The sequence below is a fragment of the Bos indicus genome, chromosome 12 (assembly GCF_029378745.1).
Source record: "Bos indicus isolate NIAB-ARS_2022 breed Sahiwal x Tharparkar chromosome 12, NIAB-ARS_B.indTharparkar_mat_pri_1.0, whole genome shotgun sequence".
NCBI lineage: Eukaryota > Metazoa > Chordata > Mammalia > Artiodactyla > Bovidae > Bos > Bos indicus.
The window spans coordinates 61219455-61245594 of record NC_091771.1 but is presented as its reverse complement, the minus strand read 5'-3'; positions in this window follow the sequence as shown (position 1 = coordinate 61245594).

The following is a 26140-nucleotide window of genomic DNA, read 5'->3' as shown; positions in this document are numbered from 1 at the left end:
CCTCAATGTAATGAACAAGTAAGTGCAAAATGTTCCATAATTCTACCTCTAGTTTAAATCATTTCCTGGTGACCTACATAATTCTCCCAAAATAGGATTTCATAATTCCATCTGTACTTTTAAATCAGGGATATATACCTTTTTTGTTCTACCATTCCACTTAAAGCTTTCTCTAAATCACCCTCATATCAAAATATTTATTTATTTCATAGTTCTCTATAGATCAAGGGATGAAATATACCTGAGTTCAATAAATGTATTAATTTTTTACTCATACATAAAAATAGTTAACTGTACATTAAAAGTGTTTGTCCTTTATTTCTAAAACAGTGATGGAGATAAAAGCTCATGATGAGATTTCTTGAAAAATAAAACTAAAAGGACACAATTCATGCAAAAGGGGAAACAACTTCAAGGTGCATGTTTAAAATTGGCTTTTTATTTTATGCTGGGATGACAGATGAGCTTTTGGAAAAAAGGTATGCTACAGTTGGTATGATACTTTCACTTCCTCATCCTTTAAAGTATTAAGTAGATCAGTGATAAGGAACAGAAATTGTTTTCATGAAAAACAATGGAATATACATCATAATTTATAATAAAAATACTAAAAAATTGAGCTTTATTATGATGATTTTATTACTTGAATAATATAAAAAAGTTTGGTTGAAAGATTTTTTCAAGTATAAAAAATACACATTTTAGTGCATTTACCAATTTTTATAACAATTTTATTTGTGATATCTTATTTAATTCAAATGTACATTTCATTTATAGTTACAATTCATATCCTGCAAAGTATCACAATTTTCAAAAAGCCATAATGCAACAAATTAAGAAACTCCATTAGAAAATAACTGATTTTTTGATGATGTATGCAAAAATACAAGCAAATCACTGAGCAAAATTGATAAAGCTCTAAAATACATACTTATAGCTCTATAAATTATTGAAATTCTTTGATATAATAATACAAGAATTGATTTTACAGTGTATTTTAAATGCTCTAGAAGAAAAAAATTGTATACTCCTATCTTCTGTATGTATAAAGCATTGACTGAAAATGTACTGTGTATACTCACAAATTCAGTTCAGTTCACTTCAGTTCAATCGCTCAGTCATGTCCGACTTTTTGCAACCCATAGACTGCAGCACGCCAGGCCTACCTATCCATCACCAACTCCTGGAGTTTACCCAAATTTATCTCCATTGGGTCAGTGGTGCCATCCAACCATCTCATCCTCTGTCGTCCCCTACTCCTCGTGCACTCAATCTTTCCCAGCATTCTGAAAGAGATGGGAATACCAGACCACCTGACCTGCCTCTTGATAAATCTGTTATCAGGTCAGGAAGCAACCATTAGAACTGGACACGGAATGACAGTCTGGTTCAGAATAGGGAAAGGAGTACGTCAAAGCTGTATAATGTCATTGTGCTTATTTAACTTATATTCAGAGTACATCATGAGAAATGCTGGGCTGGAAGAAGTACAAGCTGGAATCATGTACTTGCTTGATCATTTCAACTGAGTCCACTCTTTGCATCGGGTGCCAAAGTATTGGAGTTTCACCTTCAACTTCAGTCCTTCCAATTAACATTCAGGACTAATTTCGTTTAGGATGTACTGGATGGATCTCCTTGAAGTTCAAGGGACTCTTAAGAGTCTTCTCCAACACAACAGTTCAAAAGCATCATTTCTTTGGCACTCAACTTTCTTTATTGTCCAGCTCTCACATCCATACATGACTACTGGAAAACCTATAGCCTTGACTAGATGGACCTTTGTTGGCAAGTAATGTCTCTGCTTTTCAATATGTTGTCTAGGTTAGCCATAACTTTTCTTCCAAGCAGTATGCATCTTTTAATTTCATGGCTGCAATCATCAACTGCAGTGATTTTGGAGCCCCCAAAACAAAGTCTGCCACTGTTTCCACTGTTTCTCCATTTAGTTGCCATGGGTAATAGGACCAGAAGCCATGATCTTTGTTTTTTGATGTTGAGTTTTAAGCCAACTTTTCACTCTCCTCTTTCACTTTCAACAAGAGGCTCTTTAGTTCTTCTTCACTTTCTGCCATAAGGCTGGTGTCATCTGCATGTCTGAGGTTACTGATATTTCTCCTGGCAATCTTGATTCCAGCTTGTACTTCTTCCAGCCCAGCATTTCTCATGATGTACTCTGAATATAAGTTAAATAAGCACAATGACATTATACAGCTTTGATGTACTCCTTTCCCTATTCTGAACCAGACTGTTGTTCCATGTCCAGTTCTAATGGTTGCTTCCTGACCTGATAACAGATTTCTCAAGAGGCAGGTCAGGTGGTCTGGTATTCCCATCTCTTTCAGAATTTTCCACAGTTTATTTTGATCCACACAGTCAAAGGCTTTGGCATAGTCAATAAAACAGAAATAGATGTTTTTCTGGAGAGTCCATAAGACTGTTCTATACATCAGTGTCTCTTTTGCTGTCTCGTATACAGGGTTATTGTTATCATCTTTCTAAATTCCATATATATGTGTTAGTATACTGTATTGGTGTTTTTCTTTCTGGCTTACTTCACTCTGTATAATAGGCTCCAGTTTCATCCACCTCATTACAACTGATTCAAATGTATTCTTTTTAATGGCTGAGTAATACTCCATTGTGTATATGTACCATAGCTTTCTTATCCATTCATCTGCTGATGGACATCTAGGTTGCTTCCATGTCCTGGGGAGAGAGGAGGGAGGAGGGTTCAGAATGGGGAACACATGTATACCTGTGGCGGATTCATTTCGATATTTGGCAAAACCAATACAATAAGGTAAAGTTTAAAAATAAAATAAAATTAAAAAAATAGATGTTTTTCTGGAACTCTTGCTTTTTTGATGATCCAGTGGATGTTGGCAATTTGGTCTCTGGTTCCTCTGGATTTTCTAAAACCAGCTTGAACATCTGGAAGTTCACAGTTCACATATTGCTGAAGCCTGGCTTGGAGAATCTTGAGCATTATTTTACTAGCGTGCGAGATGAGTGCAGTTGTGTGGTAGTTTGAGCATTCTTTGGCATTGCCTTTCTTTGGGACTGGAATGAAAACTGACCTTTTCCAGTCCTGTGGCCACTGCTGAGTTTTCCAAATTTGCTGGCATATTGAATGCAGCACTTTCACAGCATCATCTTTCAGGATTTGAAATAGCTCAACTGGAATGCCATCACCTCCACTAGCTTTGTTTGTAGTGATGTTTTCTAAGGCCCACTTGACTTCACATTCCAGGATGTCTGGCTCTAGGTCAGTGATCACACCATCATGATTATCTTGGTCATGAAGATCTTTTTTTGTACAGTTCTTCTGTGCATTCTTGCCACCTCTTCTTAATATCTTCTGCTTCTGTTAGGTCCATACAATTTCTGTCCTTTATTGAGCCCATCTTTGCATGAAATGTTCCCTTGGTATCTCTAATTTTCTTGAAGAGATCTCTAGTCTTTCCCATTCTGTTGTTTTCCTCTATTTCTTTACACTGATCACTAAGGAAGGATTTCTTATCTCTCCTTGCTATTCTTTGGAACTCTACATTCAAATGGGTATATCTTTCCTTTTCTCCTTTGCCTTTCACTTCTTTTCTTTTCACAGCTATTTGTAAGGCTTCCTTAAATAGTCATTTTGCTTTTGTATTTCTTTTTCTTGGGGATGGTCTTGCTCACTGTCTCCTGTACAATGTCACAAACCTCCATCCATAGTTCATCAGGTACTCTGTCCATAGTTCATTAGGTACTCTGTCTGTCAGATCTAGTCCCTTAAATCTATTTCTCACTTCCATTGTATAATCATTAGGGAATTGATTTAGGTTATACTTCAATGGTCTAATGGTTTTCCCTACTTTCTTAAATTTAAGTCTGAATTTGTCAATAAGGAGTTCATGATCTGAGCCACAGTCAGCTCCCGGTCTTGTTTTTGCTGACTGTATAGAACTTCTCCATCTTTGGCTGCAAAAAATACAATCAATCTGATTTCAGTGTTGACCATCTGGTGATGTCCATGTGTTGAGTCTTCTCTTGTGTTGTTGGATGAGGGTACTTGCTATGACAGAACTCTATTAGCTTTTGCCCTGCTTCATTCTGTACTCCAAGGCCAAATTTACTGGTTACTCCAGGTGTTTCTCGACTTCCTACTTTTGCATTCCAGTACCCTATAATGAAAATGACTTTTTTTTTTTTTCTGGTTAATTCCAGAGGTCTTTTATGTCTCCATAGAACCATTCAACTTCAGCTTCTTCAGCATTACTAGTCAGGACATAGACTTGGATTACCATGATATTGAATGGTTTGCCTTGGAAACAAAGAGAGATCATTGTGTTGTTTTTGGGAGTGTATCCAAATACTGCATTTCAGACTCTTTTGTTGACTATGATGGCTACTCCATTTCTTCTAAGGTATTCTTGCCCACCATAGTAGATATTATGGTCATCTGAGTTAAATTCACCCATTCCATTCCATTTTAGTTCACGGATTCCTAAATGTCAACGTTTACTCTTACCATCTCCTGTTTGATCACTTCCAAGGAAAAATATAAGCATCTGAACGCAGAGTTCCAAAGAATAGCAAGGAGAGATAAGAAAGCCTTCCTCAACAATCAATGCAAAGAAATAGAGGAAAACAACAGAATGGGAAAGACTAGAGATCTCTTCAAGAAAATTAGAGATACCAAGGGAACATTTCATGCAAAGATGGGCTCGATAAAGGAGAGAATGGTATGGACCTAACAGAAACAGATGATATTAAGAAGATATGGCAAGAATACACAGAAGAACTATACAAAAAGATCTTCATGATCAAGATAATCACGATGGTGGGATCACTAACCTTGAGCCAGACATCCTGGAATGTGAAGTCAAGTGGGCCTTAGAAAGCATCACTATGAACAAAGCTAGTGGAGGTGATGGAATCCCAGTTGAGCTATTTCAAATCCTGAAAGATGATGCTGTGAAAGTGCTGCACTTAATATGCCAGCAAATTTGGAAAACTCAGCAGTGGCCACAGGACTGGAAAAGGTCAGTTTTCATTCCAGTCCCAAAGAAAGGCAATGCCAAAGAAGGCTCAAACTACTGCACAATTGCACTCATCTCACACACTAGTAAAGCAATGCTCAAAATTGTCCAAGCCAGGCTTCAGTTATGCATGAACTGTGAACTTCCAGATATTCAAGCTGGTTTTAGAAAAGGGAAAGGAACCAGAAATCAAATTGCCAACATCCACTGGATCATGGAAAAAGCAAGAGAGTTCCAGAAAAACATCTATTTCTGCTTTATTGACTATGTCAAAGCCTTTGACTGTGTGGATCACAATAAACTGTGGAAAAAGATGGGAATAGCAGGCCACCTGACCTGCCTCTTGAGAAACCTATATGCAGGTCAGGAAGCAACAGTTAGAACATGAACAACAGACTGGTTCCAAATAGGAAAAGGAGAACATTAAGGCTGTATATTTTCAACCTGCTTATTTAACTTATATGCAGAGTACATCATGAGAAATGCTGGGCTGGAAGAAGCACAAGCTGGAATCAATATTTCTGGGAGAAATATGAGTAACCTCAGATATGCAGATGACACCACTCTTATGGAAGAAAGAGAAGAGGAATTAAAAATCCTCTTGTTGAAAATAAAAGTGGAGAGTGAAAAAGTTGGCTCAAAGCTCAGCATTCAGAAAACTAAGATCATGGCATCTGGTCCCATCACTTCATGGGAAATAGAAGGGGAAACAATGGAAACAGTGTCAGACTTTATTTTTTGGGGCTCCAAAATCACTGCAGATGGTGATTGCAGCCATGAAATTAAAAGACGCTTACTCCTTGGAAGGAAAGTTATGACCAACCTACACAACATAATGAAAAGCAGAGACATTACTTTGTCAACAAAGGTTCATCTAGTCAAGTCTATGGTTTTTCCAGTGGTCATGTATGGATGTGAGAGTTGGACTATAAAGAAATCTGAGTGCTGAAGAATTGATGCTTTTGAACTGTGGTGCTGGAGAGGACTCTTGAGAGTCCCTTGGACTGCAAGGAGATCCAACCAGTCCATTCTAAAGGAGATCAATCGTGGGTGTTCATTGGAAGGACTGATGCTAAAGCTGAAACTCCAGTACTTTGGCCACCTCATGCGAGGAGTTGACTCATTGGAAAAGACGCTGATGCTGGGAGGGATTGGGGGCAGGGGGAGAATGGGATGACAGAGGATGAGATGGCTGGATGGCATCACCAACTCAATGGACATGAGTTTGGGTGAACTCCGGGAGTTGGTGATGGATAGGGAGGCCTGGTGTGTTGTGATTCATGGGGTTGCCAAGAGTCAGCGATGACTGAGCGACTGAACTGAACTGAACTGATGCGCTTAACATTCCAGGTTCCTATGCTACATTGCTCTTTACAGCATTGGACCTTGCTTCCATCACCAGTCACATCCACAACTGGGTATTGTTTTTGCTTTGGGTCAATCCCTTCATTCTTTCTGGAGTTATTTCTCCACTGATCTCCAGTAGCATTTTGGGCACCTACCGACCTGGGGAGTTCATCTTTCAGTGTCCTATCTTTTTCCCCTTTCGTACTGTTCATGGGGTACTCAAGGCAAGAGTACTGAAATGTTTTGCCATTCCCTTCTTCTCGTTCCAAATAGGAAAAGGAGTACATCAAAGCTGTATATTGTCACCCTGCTTATTTAACTTATATGCAGAGTACATCGTGAGAAACACTGGACTGGAAGAAAGACAAGCTGGAATCAAGATTGCCAGGAGAAATCTCAATAACCTCAGATATGCAGATGACACCACCTTTATGGCAGAAAGTGAAGAGGAACTAAAAAGCCTCTTGATGAAAGTGAAAATGGAGAGTGAAAAAGTTGGCTTAAAGCTCAACATTCAGAAAATGAAGATCATGGCACCTGGTCCCATCACTTCATGGGAAATAGATGGGAAACAGTGGAAACAGTGTCAGACTTTATTTTTGGGGGCTCCAAAATCACTGCAGATGGTGACTGCAGCCAGGAAATTAAAAGATGCTTACTCCTTGGAAGAAAAGTTATGACAGAGGATGAGATGGCTGGATGGCATCACTGACTCAATGGACATGAGTTTGGGTGAACTCCGGGAGTTGGTAGTGGATAGGGAGGCCTGACGTGTTGCGATTTATGGGGTTGCAAAGAGTCAGAGATGACTGAGCGACTGAACTGAACTGAACTGATGTACTTAACATTCCGGGTTCAAAAGCAGAGACATTACTTTGCCAACAAAGGTCCGTCTAGTCAAAGCTATGGTTTTTCCTGTGGTCATGTATGGATGTGAGAGTTGGACTGTGAAGAAGGCTGAGTGCCGAAGAATTGAGGCTTTTGAACTGTGGTGTTGGAGAAGACTCTTGAGAGTCCCTTGGACTGCAAGGAGATCCAACCAGTCCATTCTGAAGGAGATCAGCCCTGGGATATCTTTGGAAGGAATGATGCTAATGCTGAAACTCCAGTACTTTGGCCACCTCATGCAAAGAGTTGACTCATTGGAAAGGACTCTGGTGCTGGGAGGGATTGGGGGCAGGAGGAGAAGGGGACGACAGAGGAAGAGATGGCTGGATGGCATCACTGACTCGATGGACGTGAGTCTGAGTGAACTCCGGGAGTTTGTGATGGACAGGGAGGCCTGGCGTGCTGCGATTCATGGGGTCACAAAGAGTCAGACATGACTGAGCGAATGAACTGAACTGAACTGAACTCTCCAGTGGACCACATTTTTTTCAGAACTCTCCACCATGACCCATCCATCTTGAGTGGCCCTACATGGTATGGCTCATAGTTTCATTGAGTTAGACAAGGCTGTGGTCCATGTGATTAGATTGGTTAATTTTCTGTGATGGTGGTTTTCAGTGTGTCTCCCATTGATGGATAAGTATAAGAGGCTTATGAAATTTTCCTCATGGGATAGACTGACTGAGGGCAATACTGGGTCTTCTTATAATAGGAAGGGCCATGCTCAATAAATCTTTATTCCAATTTTCTGTTGATAGGTGGACCTGTGTTCCCTCACTGCTATTTACCTAGGGCCAAACTATCGTGGAGGTAATGAAGATAATGGTGACCTCCCTCAAAAGATCCCAGGCATGTACTACTAAAGTCGGTGCCCCCAACCCTGCAGCATGCACCACTGACTCACACTTTAGCTGGAAACTTCCAGACACCCACAGGCAAGTCTTCTGTTGGGTCACTGTTCCTGGGTCCTGGTGCACAAGGAGTCTGTTTTCTCAGTCTTGTTTAAGTTCTGGCTGCTCTATGGTGGGGTTAATGGCAACCTCCTCCAAGAGGACTTCTGCCATACCCACACCCAGAGTCCCTGTCCCTGCAGTAGACCACTGCTGACCGGTACCTCCATAGGAGACACTCAAACACAGTTCTGTCTCAGGCTCTGTGGGGTCCCTGGATCCTAATGTATACAAGGTTTGTTCGAGCCCTCTGAGTGTCTCTGGCAGGAATGGGGTTTGCTTTTAAATGCAAAGTCGCCCCTCCTACTGTCTTGTTGGGGCTTCTCCTCTGCCCTTGGACATGGGGTATTTCCTCACAGCCGCTCCAGTGCCTACCATCTTACTGGGGCTTTTCTGACCTTGAATGTGGGGTATCTCTGCATGGTCAGTCCAGCGAAGCACAGGCGCCACTCCTGACCTTGGACATGGGGTATCTCCTCTTGGCCGCTCGCTGCTCCAGCGCTGTGTGGAACTAGGGCTTGCATATGCACTTGCTTATTCTTACAAATACTTTATCCAAATAAATCATAAAAGTACAAGACAGCAAATGCACAGTGCTTTGGAGTGTTTTAAATGGTGGTGAATACTGAAATTTATCTGTATGGAAGAAATTAATTTTGAACTAAGCACTTCCAGGTTAGAAAAGGAAGAAAATTAACTTAAACTGTTGCTATATGTTATGAAGTTACGTTATATGTAAAATGTGTGTGTGTGTGTATGTACATCCCCAGTTCCACCATGATGTTCTAGAAACAGACTGCTTAGATTTGAACATCGGCCTCACCATTTCCTATCTGTGGGCATGTGGCAATTTACATAACAACTCTTTACCATTTTCTTATCCATAAACTGAAGATAGTAGCAGTAGCTATAATGCAGCTCTGGATATTCCTCATTAAATGTGAAAAGATAATTAATATAACACACTTTGAATAATGCATGACACTTGATAAGTATTTTGTATTTAGTATTATAAATTAGACTGGATTAAAAACAAGGATTAATTAAAATGAAAATCAAGTAATTCAGTAGTGTGTTTAATTTGTATCATTCAAAACTGGTTTTCATTGACTCTTTCATGAGCCAAGTACTAACTCAACTCTGAATTTTAATGTATTTTAATCTATATCCTGTTTTGGAGTAAATGTTAACACTTGCCATATCTCTGTTGCATATAGGTGAGTACAAATTGAAAATGAATGACAGGTTGCAAAATACCTATTAAATCACATCCTGGTGGATGACTGTTTATTAGGTTTCAGCATTCCTGAATCAGGTCCCATATTAAGTATTCAGAGACCTCTAAGCCCTAAAAAAGATTAATTAATCAGAACTCACCATGAGAAACTGCAACATTCAGATGTGTGCTCTGTTTGAACCCAGGCTGGACAATCTGTTCACATAACATGAGTTTCTAAAACATTATTTCTAAACCTCTGCCCTTCTGTATTCCAAACTTTCATCAATATTTACTGCTTCTTTGAACAGTTCAAACCATTAAGAAAAAAATGTCAGATTGTAGCTAAAATAGGCTATTGGATTCAGGAATCATTATACAAAAAAAGACAATCTATAAAATTTTCAATAATTTCCTCGATCTTTCAAATTAACTTAACTTGGTAGGCTACAGTCCATGGGGTTGCAAAGAGTTGGACATGACTGAGCAACTTCACTCACTTTCACTAAAAAAATATAGATATACTAAGCTTTAAAGTATACATAGCATCACTAATAGTGTTGGAGTTTCCTCGTTGAGTTAGTATTTCATATAATATTAGGTGAAGTTTGATTTAGGCCCCAATTAAATTTGAAAGTCTCTTCTATTAGTATGTCTAGTACATAGTCATTATTTACAGGGTTTTAAAGTTTATTTTGACCCTACACAAGTTTATGACACATAGAGTGGCAATGATGTCTCTGTGGAGGCAACTATATCCTAGAGATGAGTCACTGCTCTACAAAAATAATTACATGGCACTTCAACATACTAGTATTCTAAATGTCAACCACAGAAATTCTGAATTTCTGTACGAATATAGGTTTCTATTAGTGTCATTTCAATTTTACTAAATATATGTGTTTTTCAAAACTTAGAAGTTTATGACAGGTCGTGTTACATAAAAAAGTCTTTGGAAAATATTGCTAGTTAAATAGTTTTAAATTTGCTCAAGAAACAATATAGAGTATGAACTCAGACTTTATTGAATATTTGAGTTAATTAAAAGTGTTTGCTGATTATAAGTCTGATTTAAATTTTTGTCTAAGAAATAACAATTACAGATGAGAAGAACTAAATGCAAAGAACTTTGCACAGAAACATTGTGAACATGAATTTCACACCCTAATTTGTCAATAACTTAACATTCTTTGAAACCACAAACAAGAGTATTAACACTTTCACGACTTAAATTAAGCCATTTAAACCATTGTATTACTTACGAATCTTACTAATTTCCGTAGAAATCAAATATGAAATTTCTGTACATTTAAGATTTAAATCTTAAATCTTAAATTAAAATCCAAATTAACACATGCAATAGCCAATAGTAAAAACGTAAAATGGTGCAAATGTCCTTGTCCACACTGTTTTGGAATGTGGGATTACTTTAACTTAGAAAATAGTGTGAATATTGGTGCTTTGCAATACCACTAATAACTTATTAAATATAACATTTAAATATACTTATGGACTTGCTAGTAGATAATCACTACTTAAGACATTAGTTCTGTGGAAAATACGTACCTGGATATCTTTTACATTATCATTTTCCTTCTCTTTCAAATGATTTCCATCAGTGTGTATGTTTTCAAATGTACACAGACAGAAACTCTTCCTGACCCACGTTCATCCCCACTACCATATTATATCTTTGCTCACCTTTACAACCAATCTCTTGGAAAGGGTTTAATATACTTGCAGTCTCCATATCTTTATTATTTCTACCTTTTACTCCCATTCCAGTTAGTCATTCTCCCCTCATTACTATGGTAAAATCACAAACAGTTCTTCCCAGTCTTCAGAAATGTTTACTTTTCAGAATCAATATTGATTCCTTTTTGCCATTTTTCATCAGTATTTAATGCCAGTGGCCTATCCTTTCACACTGGAACATTTTTTTACTTGGCTTAAGATACATCATTTGAAAAGACCCTGATGATGGGAAAGACTGAAGGCAGGAGAAGAAGAGGACAACAAAGGATGAGATGGTTGGATGGCATCACTGGCTCAATGGACATGAGTTTGAGTAAAGCCCAGGAGTTGGTGATGGACAGGGAGGCCTGGCTTCAGTCCATTGGATTGCATAGAGTCAGACATGACTGAGCAACTGAACTGAACTGAACTGAAATACATCATACTAGTTATATAATCTTGATCACTTTGGCTGCTTAGCTTCAATTTTCCAAATTTAAGTCTCTAATCTCTCCTCTATCATTAATCCTGAAGTCATCTTACACTCATTTGACTTTAACGTGATATTATAGTCATATGGCTTTGCTGCTGCTTCTGCTGCTGCTAAGTCACTTCAGTTGTGTCTGACTCTGTGCGACCCCATAGACGGCAGCCCACCAGGCTCTCCCGTCCCTGGGATTCTCCAGGCAAGAACACTGGAGTGGGTTGCCATTTCCTTCTCCAATGCATGAAAGTGAAAATTGAAAGTGAAGCTGTTCAGTTGTATCCGACTCCCAGCAACCCCATGGACTGCAGCCTACCAGGCTCCTCCATCCATGGGATTTTCCAGGCAAGAGTACTTGCCTGGAAGTGGGTTGCCATTGCATTCTCTGCATATGGCTTTAATTATATATTATTTAAGCTTTCATCCATCCAGCAACTCTTTCTTTGAGTTCTTCTGAACTCCATCTTTCTACCTAAAGTGGTATATTTGAAATCTTCTCTGAATTATCAAGTATGTCTCAAACTTATGTCCAAAACTTATCTTGTTTCAATCCAAACTCATAGAGAATCTTGCTGTTTCTCTCATAACTCTATGTACTCAGTTCCTTTGTCCCAAAATCTTGACAGTCTTAAATCACAGTATTTTTAAAGTATTTTTTTTGAAAATTATTTTATTATTCTTTTGGGGATTTTGTGTGTGTGTGTATTATTGTTTTTAACTGTGTTGCACAGCATGTGAAATCTTAGTTCCCCCACCGGGGATCAAACTTGTGCCCCTTGCATTGGAAGCATGGAGTCTTGGAAGCAGGGAAGTTCCAACTCTTGTTACTAATAACCCATCTCCTTTCTGCTCTAACTTTAAAATGTAATCAGACTTACACATTTCCCCAGCTATCCCTGTCTCCCCAGCCATCTTTATGTCTCATGTGGACTAAACTAACAGCTTACAAGTTGGTTACCATGCTCTGCTATTGTCTTTAGGTAAGAATACTGAAGTGGGTTACCCTACCCTTCTCCAGGGGATTTACCCAGCCCTCCCACATTGCAGGCAGATTCTTTACTGTCTGAGCCACCAGAGAAGCCCACTTCACTGTACTAACCATGCTTTTTCATACCTCATTGTCTTTGTACTTAAAATTCCTTTTTCCCTCTTCAAAATTTCTCCCTTCACTCTGTTTCCTTTGGTCATCCATCAGCTCAATGGACATGAGTTTGAGCAAACTCAGGGAAATGGTGAAGGACAGGGAAGCCTGGCATGCTGCAGTCTGTGGGGTTGCAAAGAGTAGGACACGGCTGAGCAACTGAACAGCAACAACAGTATACTTCAAAGTTAAAGATCCATGTGCCACGTTTAGAAGAACATCATGCACCTTAACTTCTGACACCATGCTTCTTAACGTTTTGCTAAGCTGGAGTAGCATTTACAAAATTCTCTAATTTAGTGCATTATAAATATTATGCATAAAATGAAAATATCATTAACATTTATGCGTATGTATTAATTTACAGTAACACAGATATATGGAAAAGCTTCTGTAATGCTTTTAAGAGAAATTCTTATAAGGATGCACTATTTATTAATATTTAGGAAAATACTTTTATAAATCAATCAAAATAAAAGAATCACAGATATGAAATATTCATAGTATTCTGGAAATAGTCAGTAGTAGAGATGGATGGCCCCCATTGCATTAGAAGGGAAACTGAATTTAGAAGTGACTTTTAGAAGAAAAAATAGCAGAGTAGTGGATTGGCTCAGCTCTATGCCAATTTGGCTGTCATACTTTTGAGAACTGGAATATCTAAAATTCAAAATTTATTAATTTGCTTTGTAGCTGCCTAAATCACCTGTGTTTCACCCCCAAAATAAACTGGAAGATATGTGGGATATTCAGGAACTGGTAATTGATTTTGTCTTTATTGGTGTCTTTACTTGGGGGATATTTGTCTGTTACTTATATAAGAGGGGCTGAAATCCAACTTTTACACTATGCTATATCAGATATAAAAGACAATGTTGTGGATTTGGAGGATATACATGCAGTCAGGGGAGAAAGCAGAAGCCAGAGGTGATCATGAGAACCTGAGAACTTAGGTATCTACAGAAACCTTGCACAGAACATGAATTTAATTTAAATCACATCTAAATCTCAATTGTCATAAACCCACCTAAAATCTGTATCACATTTACACCCAGCACAATGGACTAAGGAATATTTACATGTCTGTCTCCTCTACTAAACCATCTGAATTTGAAGAAAGGGTCTGAGCATTTTTTGTATCGATACCATTAACAACAATATATTCTGGCATGGGTGGTCACTCATAAACATGTGTTGTGAATTTAATCCTACACACTGGCAATCTCAACAAGAATGATGTGACCTCAGTCTCATAACTAGTTTTCATCCGTTGCTATGAGTCTCCTCATAAATTCACTGCCAGCTTTTTGACTCTGCCAAATCCTGTTTATCTAGAAATGATTGCTGATACATAGCAAGATTTGCTTTGGGATTTATTCTCTATGCATTTATGGCATCATTTTTAAAATAAAATCAGAACAGGGACCCTTTATCTTTATATACAGAAAAGGTTAGCCTACTAAGAATGTATGTTGGGAATATAGCATAGAAACGGATATTTCATAGGATTTGAGATATGTGTTTCTTTGCAATAAAATAGTGATACAAAGTGAGATCTAAGTTCTCCCCTACAGACTTGTGGATATGTATATTTACTCACAAACTAAAATATTTCAGAAAAAATGATTATTTTATGAATCCTCAACTGTGTGTGCTATGGAGTTAAACTTATTACTGTAAATAGAAAATAATCTAAATATGTGAAAGGTTACATAGCTTAGGGATTTTGAATTTCTGTCATGTTTTTATAGTATTATCACAATACTCACTACAGTTTTTCACGAAGTTTGATGCCAATATATGAAAATAAAAGTGGCTTATGTTATTTTTGTGAAATATTTTACTACAGGACATAGAATATAAACAATACAACTTCTTGTCCCAGTGCCCAACTTCATAACCTCTTAAGTAAAAATATCATAATAAGAACATAAATTTGAGTACTAATATGTTTTAAATTCCCAGTATTTAATTTTATAAAATTTAGCTTGATTTTACTGACAAATATGCAGTTCTCAGGTCTTTGGATGTACCCTTTTTCTAAAAAAAATTAATTTACTTAATTAATTTTTTGCCCAGGCTGGGAGACCTTAGTTCCCTGAACGGGAATGTACTCACACCCCCTGCAGTGGAAGCTCAGAGTCTTAACCACTGGGCCCTCAGGAAGTCCCTGGATGCATCCATTTTTGAGTCATAGTGTCTATTGGATGTAAATCTCTTATTTGGTGATTACCCTTTCCAAAGCCCTGCTATCTTCTTTTTCAACCTGTCAAAGCTAATTTATTAGTTATCTGTGAAAGAAACATTCCGGGACTTCCTTTCACTGCAAATCTTGATTAGAGTATATTTCTAAATAGTCTTTTTATTTTTCAGAAAAATTCTGTCCCGATATTACTCCAGTATGTGGCTTCAGTATATCCATATATAATTCACCTTAAGGTTGAATGGGGTACAGATATACAAGGTAGGGATGGCTGATAGGTGTAGTCCTTTATAGATTGAAAATAATGCCCTTCATAAATTTTCCTCTAATTTCTAACACTTATTGTGACTGTTAGAAACTTTATTGTCAAGTTGGTTAAGTCTATGTGATTCACATGTTTTACAAATAATTTTTCAAAATAAAATTTATTTCTTATAATATTTTCAGGTTTACAAAAAATTCAAGGCTGTACAGAGACTTCCCAGATAGCACAGACTCAGTTATTAACATCTTTCCTTATTATGGAATATTTGTACAATTAATAGATCAATATTAAAACATGATTATAATTTTTTCAGCTGTACCTAGTGTATGTTTTTCTATTCTAGGATCTAATACAGGATACCACATTTCATTTTATTGTCATATCTCTTAAGGCTATCTTCACTGTGATCGTTTCTCAACTTTCCTTCTTTTTGATAGCATTAACAGTTTTGAAGGATACTTGTCAGATATTTGTAGCATGTCCCTCTATTAGGATTTGGCTGGTGGTCTTATGATTACACGGGGCACTGGGGTTATGTTTTTAAAAGAAGATCATAGAGATAAAATACCATTCTCCTCACATTATATGAAGACATGATATCAACATGATTTATCACTATGATGATGATTATTACTTGATTACCTAAGAAAAAATGGTAGTCAGGTTGTCTGAGGAGCCTTACAAATAGCTCAGAAAAGAAGAGAAGCAGAAGGCAAAGGAGAAAAGTAAAGATATACCCATTGGAATGCAGAGTTCAAAAGAATAGCAAAGAGAGATAAGAGAGACTTTCTCAGTGATCAGTGCAAAGAAGTAGAGGAAAACAATAGAATGGGAAAGACCAGAGATCTCTTCAAGAAAATTAGAGATACCAAGGGAACATTTCATGCAAAGATGGGCTCAATAAGGGACAGAAATTATACAAACCTAACAGAAGCAGAAGATATTAAGAAGAGGTGGCAAGAATACACAGAAGAACTATACAAAAAAAGACCTTCATGACCCAGATAGCCATGATGGTGTGATCACTCACCTAGAGCCAGACATCCTGGAATGTGAAGTCAAGTGGGCCTTAGGAAGAATCACTACAAATAAAGCGAGTGGAGGTGATGGAATTCCAGTTGAGCTATTTCAAATCCTAAAAGATGATGCTGTGAAAGTGCTGCACTCAATATGCCAGCATATTTGGGAAACTCAGCAGTGGCCACAGGACTGGAAAAGATCAGCTTTCATTCCAATCCCAAAGAAAGACAATGCCAAAGAATGTTCAAAATATTGCACAATTGTACTCATCTCATGCACTAGCAAAGTAATGCTCAAAATTCTCCAAGCCACTCTTCAACAATATGTGAACTTCCAGATGTTCAAGCTGGAATTAGAAAAGGCAGAGGAACCAGAGATCACATTGTCAACATCCATTGGATCATCAAAAAATAGAGAGAGTTCCAGAAAAAACATCTACTTCTGCTTTAATGACTATGCCAAAGCCTTTGACTCTTTGGATCACAAGAAACTGTGGAAAATTCTTCAAGAGATGGGAATACCAGCTTTACCTGCCTCCTGAGAAATCTGTATGCAGCTCAAGAAGCAACAATTAGACCATACATGGAACAATGGACTGGTTCCAAATTGGGAAAGGAGTATGTCAAAGCTGTACATTATTACCCTGCTTATTTAACTTATATGCAGAATATATCATGCAAAATGCCAAGCTGGATGAAACACAAGCTGGAATCAAGATTGCCAGGAGAAACATCAGTAACCTCAGATACACATATGATGCCACCCTTATGGCAGAAAGCAAAGAAGAACTAAAGAGCCTCATGATGAAAATGAAAGAGCAGAGTGAAACATTTGGCTGAAAGCAGCATTCAGAAAATGAAGATCATTGCATCCGGTCCCATCTCTTCATGGCAAATAATTGGGGAAACAATGGAAACAGGGAGAGACTATATTTTCTTGGGCTCCAAAATCACTGCAGATAGTGACTGCAACTATGAAATTAAAAGATGCGTGCTCCTTGGAAGAAAAGCTGTGACCAACCTAGACAGCATATTAAAAAGCAGAGACATGACTTTGCCAACAAAGGTCTGTCTAGTCAAAGCTTTGTTTTTTTCCAGTAGTCATGTAAGGATGTGAGCATTGTACTATAAAGAAAGCTGAAGTGAGGTGAAGTGAAGTGAAGTTGCTCAGTCATGTCCAATTCTTTGCGACCCCATGGACTGTAGCCCACCAAGCTCCTCCATCCATGGAATTTTCTAGGCAAGAGTACTGGAGTGGATTGCCATTTCCTTCTCCAGGGGATCTTCCCAACCCAGGGATCGAATGGGTCTCCCGCATTGCGGGCAGACGTGTTACCATCTGAGCCACCAGGGAATCCCTAACGAAAGCTGAGCACCAAAGAATTGATGCTTTTGAACTGTGGTGTTAGAGAAGACTTTTGAAAGTCCCTTGGACTGCAAGGAGATCCAATCAGTCCATCCTAAAAGAAATCAGTCTTGAATATTCATTGGAAGGATTGATGCAGAAGTTGGAATTCCAATACTTTGGCCACCTGATGCAACAAATAACTATCTTATTGGAAAAGTCCTTGATGCTGGGAAAGATTGAAGGCAGGAGGAGAAGGGGATGACAGAGGATGAGATAGTAGGATTGCATCACCAACTCGACAGACATGAGTCTGAGCAAGCTTCAGGAGTTGGTGGTGGACAGGGAAACCTGGCATGCTGCAGTCCATGGCGTTGCAAAGAGTTGGAGATGACTGAGCGACTGAACTGAACTGAAGGCTGTGTTTGTGTCTGCCCACTGGAAAGCTGTTCTTTGTTCCTCCTTTCCATATTATATTACTTTTTATTTTCCTATTTTCTATTTTAAGAAGTTTTAGACAATCTTCTTTCTCTACCTATACTTTTTATTATTACTAACTTATACTATTTTATACTCCCCTATTTTGATTTTAATATATTCTCAGTTTTAAAAGAGAGTCAGCCATTTTGAAATAGAAGATCTCAATTATTTGACTAATTAAATAGCAAAATATCAATAAATTATAAAAGTACTTTCCCATTGTATTCAATAATGGAATCATGATTGTTAAAGTTTATATGAAAATGAAATAATACAGGAAAATAGATAGAAAATATTCAATTAATTATAATGCATATTTGTCAGTAGTGTCATGAAAGTTTGACTACTTTACTGTGCTTTACTCTAATTAGCTATATATCATTATTTTTTTCTGTCTGAAAAATATATAACAATTCTGCCCTGAAGTTAATTTATGCAAATAAACACTTTGATCTTTTCTTTTAAAAGTCTTAAAAGTTCTTCTTGGTTATGTCAAGAATATAAATGTTTTGACAAATTATATTGTGTAAAATATATAATAGTTTATTATGGTTTAGTTGTTTTTACAGAATATTTTTTAAATAACAGCTTATTTATAGGGGCTTCCCTGGTGGCTCAGAGGGTAAAGAGTCTGTCTGCAATGCAGAAGACCCGGGTTTGATAAGCATCAGCCAGAAAGAAAAACACCAATACAGTATACTAATGCATATATATGGAATTTAGATTGATGGTAACAATAACCCTGTATACGAGACAGCAAAAGAGACACTGATGTGTAGAACAGTCTTTTGGACTCTGTGGGAGAGGGAGAGGGTGGGATGATTTGGGAGAATGGCATTGAAATATGTATAATATCATATATGAAACGAGTCACCAGTCCAGGTTCGATGCACGATACTGGATGCTTGGGGCTGGTGCACTGGGACGACCCAGAGGGATGGTATGGGGAAGGAGGAGGGAGGAGGGTTCAGGATGGGGAACACATGTATACCTGTGGCAGATTCATTTGGATATATGGCAAAACCAATACAATATTGTAAAGTTAAATAAAAGAAAATTAAAACAAACAAAAAATTGAAATAACCTATTACTTTCTGTAAAAAGTTATAATTAATAATTTAGAAGGCAGTCTCATATTAACACCTCTGATGACAAGCTTCTGAGATTAGATGTTATATCTGTGAGCTTCTAGCCTGTGGTGAAAATGTGACAATTTTATGGAGATAACAAACCATCTGATAAAGTATAGCTGATTTTGTGAATAAATATGATTTCTAGATATAACAGACAATCAAAATGACTGAAAAGTAAAGGAGTGAATGGAGACGTCCAAGTTCCATGGATAACATATAAAATATTAACATGTGATATTACTTTAAGTATCAATGCAACTTTTTATTTGGTTTTAATAAAATAGTAACTACAGAGGGCTTGGTTATCAAAGAAAGCTTTAGAGAGCTTAATTACAGTCACATAAAATAACTTTTTCAGTTGTTAAGTACAAATGGAGTAAGAAAATCTATCTTTACATTTTTAATGATTCATTCAAATTGAAATGTTTAGACATTTCCAGCATTTAGCAATTTTCTAAGACTAAGTTGGCAGGTTAGAAATGAGCATATTTCTTTAGGGTAGGCTAACTTAGCTGTTAATTTACATAATTTACTTAACCCAGGCCACTTACTAAAACATTCAATTTCTTAACCTTTGATGAAAATCTAATATCTCAATAATGGTAGAATACTCTGAAAGTCACAATTTAGTGAAATTATCACACAATTTAGCTATATGCTTTCAACAATCAATGAATTTCATCATTTTTATGAGTATGTTTTGGGGGGAAAAATTTCCCCTAAAAGTATGAGATGACTTAAGTTTGAATTTATTTATGTAGCACTATTCCCTAGAGCCAGACATCCTGGAATGTGAACTCAAGTGGGCCTTAGAAAGCATCACTACAAACAAAGCTAGTGGAGGTGATGGAATTCCAGTTGAGCTATTCCAAATCCTGAAAGATGATGCTGTGAAGTGCTGCTCTCAATCTGCCAGCAAATTTGGAAAACTCAGCAGTGGCCACAGGACTGGAAAAGGTCAGGTTTTATTCCAATCCCAAAGAAAGGCAAAGCCAAAGAATGCTCAAACTATCACACAATTACACACATCTCACACGCTAGTAAAGTAATCCTCAAAATTCTCCAAGCCAGGCTTCAGCAATATGTGAACCGTGAACTTCCAGTTGTTCAAGCTGGTTTTAGAAAAGGCAGAGGAACCAGAGATAAAATTGCCAACGTACACTGGATCATGGAAAAAGCAAGAGAGTTCCACAAAAACATCTATTTCTACTTTCTTGACTATGCCAAAGCCTTTGACTGTGTGGATCACAATAAACTGTGGAAAATTCTGAAAGAGATGGGAATACCAGACCACCTGACCTGCCTCTTGAGAAATCTGTATGCAGATCAGGAAGCAACAGTTAGAACTGGACATGGAACAACAGACTAGTTCCAAATAGGAAAAGGAGTTCGTCAAGGCTGTATATTGTTACCCTGCTTATTTAACTTCTATGCAGAGTACATCATGAGAAATGCTGGGCTGGAAGAAGCACAATCTGTAATCAAGATTGCCGGGAGAAATATCAATAACCTCAGATATGCAGATGATACCACCCTTATGGCAGAAAGTGACGAGGAACTAAAAAGCCTCTTGATGAAAGTGTAAGAGCAGAGTGAAAAAGTTGGCTTAAAGCTCAACATTCAGAAAATGAAGATCATGGCATCTGGTCTCATCACTTCATGGGCAATAGATGGGGAAACAGTAGAAACAGTGGCAGACTTTATTTTTCTGGGCTCCAAAATCACTGCAGACGGTGACTGCAGGCATGAAATTAAAAGACACTTACTCCTTGGAAGAAAAGTTATGACCAGCCTAGATAGCATATTGAAAAGCAGAGACATTACTTTGCCAACAAAGGTCCATCTAGTCAAGGCTATGGTTTTTCCAGTGGTCATGTATGGATGTGAGAGTTGGACTGTGAAGAAAGCTGAGCACCGAAGAAATGATTCTTTTGAACTGTAGTGTTGGAGAAGACTCTTGAGAGACCCTGGGACTGCAAGGAGATCCAACCAGTCCATTCTGAAGGAGATCAGCCCTGGGATTTCTTTGGAAGGAATGATGCTAAAGCTGAAACTCCAGTACTTTGGCCACCTCTTGAGAAGAGTTGACTCATTGGAAAAGACTCTGATGCTGGGAGGGATTGGGGGCAGGAGGAGAAGGAGGCGACAGAGGATGAGATGGCTGGATGGCATCACTGACTCGATGGACGTGATCGAGTCTGAGTGAACTCTGGGAGTTGGTGATGGACAAGGAGGCCTGGCGTGCTGTGATTCATGGGGTCGCAAAGAGTTGGACATGACTGAGAGACTGAACTGAACTGAACTAAGTCCATAATTTACCTGAGGGTTAAAATTAACCGTTAATTTTTGTAATCTCTTTTGAATTAATACTGTCTTAGCTTCCCTTTATGTTATTATCACAAGTTTTAGTTTTATACCTTATGTAGCCAATAACATAAAGTTATAATCATGTTTTATTCATTTGTTTCTTAAACCATATAGAAAAAAGAGGAGTTACATTAAAATTATAATATTTATAAAGGTAATAATATAGGTAAATATAAAAGCCAAAATAAATTGAAGACTTAATGGAAAATTAAGGCCAAACTATAATGGTTATGTACACATTTTGCCTAGTCTGAGTTCTTTGTGAATATGCAGAATTTTTTAAAAATCCAGCATGAGTTTGTACAATTTTATGATTTTATGCTGTTTTATTTCTGAAGTCTCAACATTACTATTGCTACTCCTTAGACTAGACCAATCCATCTGTAGACTAGATTTTTGAGTTAGTGCCTAAATGTATTCCTTCAAATTAGTGAACAAAGTCATAAATAAATGTTTCTTCAAAAATATATGCAAGTACAAATAGAGAACAAGAGTGTGAAAAGATGTTCAATATCATTAATTAGGAACTGAAAATCATAACCACAGAGAATTATAGCTTCATACACACCAGGATAGCTATATTAAACAAAAACAACAATGAAAATAAAAACGTCAACTGTTGGCTAAGACATGGAGAAATTTGAACACACATATACTGTTGGCAGCATTGTAAAATGCACAACTCTTGTGGAAAAACAATTTTGCATGTAATCAAAAAATTAAACATAGAATGACCATGAAGAGTGAAAGTGAAAGTCACTCAGTCGTGTCTGACTCTTTGTGACCCCATGGACTGCTTCAGTCAGTCAGTTCAGTCTTTCGGTCATGTCTGACTCTTCTCAACCACATGGATCACAGCACGCCAGGCCTCTCTGTCCATCACCAACTCCCAGAGTTTACTCAAACTCATCTCCATTGAGTCAGTGATGCTATCCAACCACCTTATCCTCTGTTGTCCCCTTCTCCTCCTGCCTTCAACCTTTCCCAGCATCAGGGTCTTTTCAACTGAGTCAGCTCTTCGCATCAGGTGGCCAAAGTATTGGAGTTTCAGCCTCAACATCAGTCCTTCCAATGAGCACTCAGGATTCTATGGAATTCTCCAGGCCAAAATACTGGAGTGGGTAGCCTTTCCCTTCTCCAGGGGATCTTCCCAACCCAGGGATTAAACCTAGGTCTTCTGCACGGCAGACGGATTCTATACCAACTGAACCACCAGGGAAGCCCAAGAATACTGGAGTGTGTAGCCTATCCCTTCTCCAATGGATCTTCCCCACCCAGGAATTGAACTGGGGTCTCCTGCATCACAGGTGAATTATTTATCAACTGAGCTATGATGGAAGCCTAGAATGACCATGTGAGCCTATAATTTCACTGCTAGATATAATACCCAAAACAACTGAAATGAGTATTCAAGTAAGTACATGTGCACACCTGTTCATAGCAACACTATACACTATAGCCAAAAGGTGGAAATGGAAATGGTACAAATATTCCTTATTGGATGAGTAAATAAATGAATTGTGCTATATGTATGTAGTGGAATATTCTTCAGCCACAATAAGGAGTGAAGTATAGATACATGCTACATAGTGAATGAATCTTGAAAGCTTGTTAATTGAAAAAATTCAAAAAGAGATATCAGGTTATATAATATATGACATACCAAGAATGGATAACCTCTATCAAGATGGAAAGCAAATTGATAGTCCCCCATGGCTGGGAGGAGGGAGGAGTGGGCATAAGATTATCTTGCAAAGTGATGAAAATGTTTAGAACTTGATTTAGGTTTTGGTTGTAGAACATCATAACATACTACTGTCATAGAAATGTACACTTTTAAATGGCTGATTTTATGTTCTGTGACTCTTACCTCAATAAAAAAAATCTTTTGATTATTTGAAATTTAAATTTGAATATCCTGTATTTTACCTGAAAACATATATTTCATACTATCTGCATCACTTATCAAAATGCTATAAAAATTAAGCATTTAATTTTTAAAACAACAAATAGCTTATTTTTGTAAGCCACTCTTTTAGTCTTTTTAAGTGACACTGTTATTCCACTTGCATATAACAGCCATTTTTGTCTTTGAGAAACATGTGTACAGTTACATGAAGAAGAGTTTAAAAATCTTTGTGTTTATACATAAATGGTTAAAAAAAAACCTGTATAAAATCACTGCTGTCTTTTTGATTTTTATGTTACTTAGAAATCACTGTCCTTATTCACCTTCCTGTACTCATATGCTTCATAGCTTATTTTTATTACCAGTGCAGCACTAAATTAATAATACACATGAATTGATTTTTTGAACTTTGATTTTACTTCCGCATTTCCAGTCACAGCACCCATGTTTCTTATATCCACTCAAAGAGAAAGTGTAGAGGCAAGAGAAACAGAAGACTGAAGTTTTTATTTTCTTCTTCTAATTTAATAGAATGACCATACTAACAGTTTCTTTTTCCAACTGAATGAAAAAAGAGAGTGGTGATTTTTCCAATCTCTTTTTAACAGAACAAAACAAAGCCCAGAAGAAATGCCTGTGTACATAAGCTAAGCTTGAAGCACTGAGATGTTTATTAGATGGAGGGCTGGGGTTACATGACAAGCATCTTAAAACATGATTTGAAGTGAGGCTTAGTGCGTTTTCTCTGCAAGATGATCCTGCTAATAGGAGGGCAGCATGGATCAAGTGCTCTCTGCCCACTGAGGAAGCAGGGTAGCTGAAAGGAAGCACTGGCTTAGTAGAGACCATGCTCTTCACAGCATACCAACAGGGGACTTAAAATGAGAGAGAGAGATGAGCTCAGCAAGTCAGAGGGATCAAATCTTTCTGGGTCCTTTAACTCAAGGAAGTTTTATTCTTTTTTTCTCTTTTTTAATATTCTGAAAATAATTCATGAAAGCAATGGAGTCAGATTTAGAATTTTATAGCCCCTTTAAAATAGTCTCAATTTCAGTAAGATAACATATTTATTTTGCATTTCATTTCTCTTAATCTCTGTCAGCTTGATTAAAATGCTAGTGATGGTGGTAGTTTAATCTCTAAGTCGTGTCCAACTCTTGCGACCCCATGGACAGAGGAGCCTGACAGGCTACAGTCCACAGGATTCTCCAGGCAAGAATACTGGAATGGTAGAAAAGTAGCCAAATATCTGCCCTATATTTAAATACAGAAGACATATGTCTTTAAGACATAAATCAATGTTTTTATCTCATGCACAACATAGTTTGCAGAAATAAGATGATTTCTCCCTTGAAAAATGAGTTTAAATCAAGAAATTAATGTTAAAAATAATTTAATGTTAGATACAATAATAATCAGAGGCAAAGTAATAAGATTGGTAATATTGATTTATCTAAACTTGATTTGGGAAATCAAATTATATCTTTTAATAATAAAAAGATGGCATGTGTCTTAGTTAAATTCAAGAAGAATGCAAGCAATACAAGGCATTAAGTTTTTAAATAGTATTGGTCATTAACTGTTGTTCCCAGGAGGGGTACATGGAAATACCATGGTAATAAAACCCAAGCAGCATAATTTCAACAAGTATTCTGACCAGAAAGCAGTTACTTTTTTCATAGGATGTCTAACGGTTCCATCTCATTCTTATGCAGCAGAAATAATGCTTGATGCTGCTTAGCAAACACAGGCAACAGGAAAAAAAAAAAAAAAAACAACTCAGCAAGAATTCTCACAGTATAGAACTAGAAGGATGTGGTGGTGGATCTTAGAAGTAAACCACACAAAGACCACCATTTTGCAAAGTGCAAGGTAGATAATCAAAGTTTGAATAGAAATAATTAGATTTGGCTCAGTAATTAGAGTTTGCTGGTTAATTTACCAGAAAACATATTTGTTATCCTGATGCTGGGAAAAATTGAGAACAGGAGGAGAAGGGGGAGAAAGAGGATGAGATGGTTGGATGGCATCACCAACTCAATGGACATGAATTAGAGCAAACTCTGGGAGATGGTGAAGTCCTGTTTGACCACTTCCAATTTACCTCAATTCACGGACCTAACATTCCAGGTTCCTACACAATATTGCTCTTTACAGCATCAGACTTTACTTCCATCACCAGTCATATCTACAACTGAATGTTATTTTCACTTTGGCTCCATCTGTTCCTTCTTTCTGGAGTTATTTCTCCACTCTTCTTCAGTAGCATATTGGGGACCTACCGATATGGGGAGTTCATCTTTCAGTGTCATATCATTTTTTCATCTCACATGCTAACAATCTTGCTATCAAAGTAATGTTCAAAATTTCCAAGCAAGGCTTCAGCAGTAAGCTAACCGAGAATTTCCAGATGTTCAAGTTGGATTTAGAAAAGGCAGATGAACCAGAGATCAAATTGCCAACATCTGTTGGCTCATCACAAAAGCAAGAGAGTTCCAGAAAAAACATCTACTTCTGCTTTATTGACTAAGCCAAAGCCTTTGACTCTGTGGATCACAACAAACTGTGGAAAATTCTTAAAGAGATGGCAATGCCAGACTATCTTACCTGCCTCCTGAGAAATATGTATGCCAGT